This window comes from Staurois parvus, unplaced genomic scaffold (assembly GCF_062004578.1).
Source record: "Staurois parvus isolate SC_StPar_1 unplaced genomic scaffold, SC_StPar_1.0 ptg000473l, whole genome shotgun sequence".
Classification (NCBI taxonomy): domain Eukaryota; kingdom Metazoa; phylum Chordata; class Amphibia; order Anura; family Ranidae; genus Staurois; species Staurois parvus.
Genome location: NW_028318269.1, coordinates 1,574,904 through 1,580,903, shown reverse-complemented (window position 1 = coordinate 1,580,903; position 6,000 = coordinate 1,574,904).

Genomic DNA, 6,000 nt, shown 5'->3' with positions numbered 1-6,000 from the left:
CAGAGAGAGGCTTTGCCAATGTGGAGAAGTTCCTGATGAACTTCCGATAGTAGTTGGCAAAACCCAGAAAGCGCTGAATGGGCCGAAGACCATTGGGACGAGGCCACTGCAGAACCGCCGCAACCTTCTGAGGGTCCATGGAGAATCCCTCCGCGGAAATGATGTAGCCCAAAAAGGCAACTTGGGATCGATGGAACTCGCACTTCTCGAGTTTAGAAAAGAGTTTGTTCTCACGTAATCGTTGCAGTACCCGCTTGACATCCTGGATATGGGACTCCATGGAGGTAGAGTAAACCAAGATGTCATCCAGGTAAACCACCACGCACTGTTGCAACAAATCACGAAGGACATCGTTTAGAAATTCCTGAAAAACCGCGGGCGCGTTACACAACCCGAAGGGCATCACCAGGTATTCAGAGTGCCCAGTTCTGGTGTTAAACGCGGTCTTCCACTCATCCCCCTGTCTGATCCGTACGAGGTTGTACGCCGCCCCAAGGTCGAGTTTGGTAAAGACTGTTGCTCCCTTAAGGCGGTCGAACTCAGAAATCAAAGGAATTGGGTATGCATTTTTAATGGTAATCCGATTGAGACCCCTATAATCAATGCAAGGCCTCAATTCCCCACCTTTCTTCTCTACGAAAAAAAACCCGCTCCTGCTGGAGAAGTAGACTTACGAATGTGCCCCCGGGAAAGCGCATCCACAACGTACTCCTCCATGGCCTTATTCTCCGCAACCGAGAAAGGGTACACCCTGCCACGTGGAGGAGTGGCACTGGGTTGCAAGGATATGGCGCAGTCGTAAGGACGATGCGGCGGTAAGGCACCAGCGCGTACCTTATCAAACACGTCCCGGTACTCAACATAGTCGGTGGGTAACGCAGAGTCCGAGGAGGCACACAATACTTTAACCGGCCCACGGATGCACCCGGCCCCACACTGTGGAGACCATGAGAGAATCTCGGCTGTTTGCCAATTGAAGGTTGGATTGTGCCTCTGGAGCCAGGGATACAAAACGGTACAGGACAGCAGATGAGAATCACAGGTCACGAGCCAGGTTCAGCAACAGAGGGTCAGATCAAAGGAGAACACAAAGAATAGTCGAGTCACAAGCCGAGTCAGATTCCAGGAGAGTCACGAGAGTCAGAAGAGAGTAATAGCGACACAAAGACACAAGACACAAGTGCAAAGAGCATGTGCGGACCACAGGACCACAGGACCACAGGAAAGCATAAAGGATTCCCACCATGCTCAGCAGAAATCCAAGATGGATGCCAGCACATGGAGTAACATAACCTCGGGAAAAGGTAGGACCTTGACAAAAACTCCTCTATCCAAAAAATGTATTTTCACGCAGCAACAAGTTCAACGGTTGTTTTTCCAGAGAGCGATACCTTTTTGTTTGGTTCCGCAACAGTCCGAAAGATACTTACAACAGATGACAAAAATCCAGCAGAATATTTATAAATATTACAATAAACAACAGCCCTCAGAGTCCCATTTAAGTTACTTCATATCAAGCATAAAGATATTACACCATCCAGCATTTATATACAACCTATAATATGCACCTAGGTAGCTTTTATGCATGCAATAATGCGAGTTATGATCTAAACCTGTGCATCCATATTAATGAATGAATGAATCTCCCTTAGCAGCCAAAAATGTCCCTTCATATACAGTTTACTATCAGTAAGCAAAGCTGGAGGGGTTCTCATTGGCTGACCAAACACTTTTGATCTTAACATGAAAAGACTTCACTTGTCATTACTGTAAATAACAATTAAGGTCACTATAATGTTTACCAGGTAAACAAGTCAAGTCTAATTGATTTGACAAGTGGAGTCTAATTACCATAAATAAATACTTCTTGTATGGTGAAATCACATTCTTTATCATCTTTAAATATGTAAACAATGCACCTTTTGAAATGCTTAACCAGACCAATCTGCATTTTACAGTCCATTGTGGGTAACCTTGTGAAGAATCTCCCTCAAAAAGTTTAATTGGATAGCAGAGAGCCATTCACTATCCTTTTGTTGTGTTAAATATAGTTAACCTGTGTCAAGACATGAGCTGTATAAGAATGTGTATACTTGTGTGTGAATATATATATATATATATATATATATATAAAACAACCTTCTTGACCCTCTACAGTCTGGCTTTCGCTCACTCCACTCCACTGAAACTGCCCTACTGAAACTCACTAATGATCTACTGCCACTAGAGATTTGTGTTCAGCCAAATAATTCCATCTAACATAAAACAAGACGCAAACATAATCTGCTACGATATACCTTCGCAACAGAGCAATAGTACACAAGAAAATATATTAAATACTGGCTATTCTCTAAGAGCAGGATGATGTAAGAGACAAAGGGAGAGAAATTAGGAAGCGGGTTCCCTATAAATCTTGCATTTTCCACTCCATATGATCCCTGGCAATCCCATGGAGATATGGTTATGCCCATAATTTAAGTGCCATAATATACTTTTAATCGATCAATGAACAGTGCCTCTGAAACAAAAAAAAAACTATTTATCAAAAATAATTAAGCTGACTAATTAATCATTCCCAAGATTCTTTGCCAATGCAGAAATTCTTTGAATAACGTAATACGATCCGGTGTAAGTATGGACTGTGTAAGAAAAAATTATTTTACAGTAAATCACTTTAAAAACACCGCTAACAATCAGATTAAGAAGCTAACACAGACTCTAAACTGATCTTTACTATGGATTACTTACAGTATCCTGCTAAAGCATTGGTATATATATTGGATTAAATAACCTAATACATTTTCCCTCATAGACAGCATAACCATTTATAACTACCTGGCAGGCAATAATCTGCGTTTTACGGGTTCAAACTGTTATTGTTTTGCAGAAAGAATAAGTGTCAAAATACAAAAAGTGTATGCCAATACAGCCAAAAGAAAAGAAATGTAATTTTAAAAAATGATCTAAATCTAAAGGTTATGTTATCATGGGAGAAATTTTAAATTACAGCAAGGATTATTGCAAATGGCCTAAAAATTAAGCAACTAAGAGAATATTACAATGTAGTTACCCTCAAAGTATAACAGGTAGGCTTTGAAATGGCTGCTGACCAGACCCTTAAAAGATGGCTAACAATCACTGGGTGGAGTTGATCTTCCCCAAAATGGCATCTAGCTAAATGAAGTGTGTCAGATGATGAGTCTCCCAGCTGATGGGTGTATGATATGTGATCTGTCTCTTGATGATGAGGTCTGTGATGATGATCCCTTTCTGTGTACCCGACTTGTCATATATTTAGTAAAGTCAATACAACTCATAGAACTGCCCAGAGGGTGTTAGCTTCTTTCTCATTGGTAGATCATTTTGCTGATCAACTAGGTGTTTATACAAACATTAGCTCAAACTGGCCAAATTTCAAAAAAATATCTTTTTATGAAAACATAAAATGTTATTGAGTGCCTGACAGCCTTTTTGGGTGTAGCAGCATTTAAATTGAAAATTTTCACTACAAAGAGGTGGGGTGTCATACATAGTGGCCCATAATTAAAATATTGATGATACACATAAAGAAATAAAAATTATTTGTATACTCTACCCTACTATTTGAGCACAGCTACATCATAACACACACATATATTTCTAACAATGGTGATTATTAATAAACAAACTGTAGTAATATTAAAAAACCTTTAATTCGGCAATGGGATATTTTGTAATGATTAAAAAATTTTTTAAACGATCAACATATATACATTGAAACATTGTTTTACTATTTAAAGTCATTATTAATAAATATGTTCATAATGACTAGGTTATATTGCTTGGTAAAATAGTTTATAACACATTAGCTTGTAAACAATCTTTTTTTAGGTGATATATGATCTGTTGCATTGATATGTATGTATGTTACAATGGTGTCATAAATTCTTAAGCTTACAACTTGCAATATAGTTCACAAAATTGATTGATATTATATGAATAATTTGAGCTAGGGAATAGTAGACGTTTGCAAGCAGTTCTTTTCTATTAGTGGGGATTTTGTGCTGTGTATATTTTCCCAGCTTTAAGAACAATGGTGCCTTTATACACAGAAACTTAGTGAATAGTTCCATATATCTGGTGTCTTCTATTTGTTGATCCTATTTATTGCCAGAACAATTAAATCTCACCTTGACTATAGGATTTGCATGCAACTTGTTTATTTTGTTTGAGAAGTCAGCTTTTCCATTGTGAAAAGTCCCTGGCCTTAATGGATTTGTACACAACTTGCTTGAAGACCAAATTTTCCAAGTTGTAAAACCAGTTTGTCTGTGATTTTACTCTCACACTAGGACCCTAAAATGACTGTATTTTAAGGGCTATTTGGTTTCCTATAGTTCACATGCTTTGCCTCATAGTTCTAAATGAGAAATGATAAAATATATTTTTTTATTCATAGAATCTCTAACACTCTGAAGAAGCAGAGGTCATCTGTGAAACGCATTACAGTTATAGCTACAGCCACCGCCCATCTGAAAAATCTGTGTATATCCTAAAACAGGGGTATCAAACTCAATTTCATGGAGGGCCACATCAGCATTATGGTTGTCCTCAAAGGGCCAGCTGTATCTTTAAGACTAGATGTCCAGAGCACGCCACTCCCACATCAGATGTCAAGAGCTCCCCCACCATCAGAAGTCAAGAGTCCTCCACCCTCCGTTAGATCACAGTGCACCTTTGCTTACCTAGTGCTGCTGCTGGGAAGACGGTGGGGGTGGAACTGGTAAGCAGGAAGTACAGAATCACGAGGAGGACCAGAGAAGGGAGTCTGCTGTATGCTGGAACCAGGGGAGGCGGAGATGAGGGTGAGGGAGTGCTGCAGCTGCAGAGAGGCACAGGATCTGTAGGAGGAGTTATGTCCTCCTCTCTGTTGCCGCCTGCTGAGACAAGATGGAGGCAGAGTCGGGGGGGGCAAGGGCCACATGAAATGGCCTGGGGGGCCGAATTCTGCCCTAGGGCCTTGTGTTTGACATGTGTCCTAGAATATTAGATACCAATAGCCGAATAGTAATTGACATGTGTAAGGAAATATTCTCTCTATGAATGTAACAGCTGTTTTTTTTTCTTTGTCTTTCTTTGGCTTCTTTGAAAGCATTTTTAAGAAGCTACAGTTTTTTCTTAATATTATAAATAAAATATATGTAACTTTATAACATGGATTGTGAATGTAATAAATAAAACATATTGACACCTTAAAAGTCCTAATTCAGCTTCTCTAATAAATTGCTAAATATTAGTCTTAGGCTCTGTTCACACCTATGCAGTTTGTTTTTTGTCTGTTTTGCAGTGCTTTTCACAGTTCCTTTCAAAGAGGTGCTTGGAACTTTAAGACATGTATGTGTTGTCAGATGAAGGAAAACTTCAAACAAGTTCAATAGTTCTCAAGAGGCTGCTCCTGCACTGCAAGGCTTCCCTCAATGAGCGCCCAACAGTAGCCCAAACCAATACAGAATGGCGTGCCAGACCAAAATCAGATGAAAGAGTAGCTTATTTCAACAGTTTGGTCTATTAAATTGTTAGTACTCACTTTAGTAAATGGTTTTCTTCAGCAGCTTGGCCTCTTACACTACTCAAAAAAATTAAAGGAACACTTTTTAATTAAAGTATAGCATCAAGTCAATGAAACTCCTGGGATATTGATCTGGTCAGTTAAGTAGCAGAGGGGGTTGTTATTATTATTATTATTATTATACAGTATTTATAAAGCGCCAATAGTTCACTCAGCGCTGTACATTACAAAGGGGGACAGAACATGTGACAGAACAATACCAATATAATGCAAAACATGAGGGGATCGAGGGCCCTGCTCTTTCGAGCTTACAATCTAGAAGGGATGTGGCAGTGGTACAGGAGGAGATAGCTGTGGGGGATGGAGTGGTAGGAAGAGTGGAGGAGGTCAGCAAGTTAGCAGGGGGTGAGGTAGGCTCCCCTGAAGAGATGGGTTTTCAGGGTGCGCCTAAA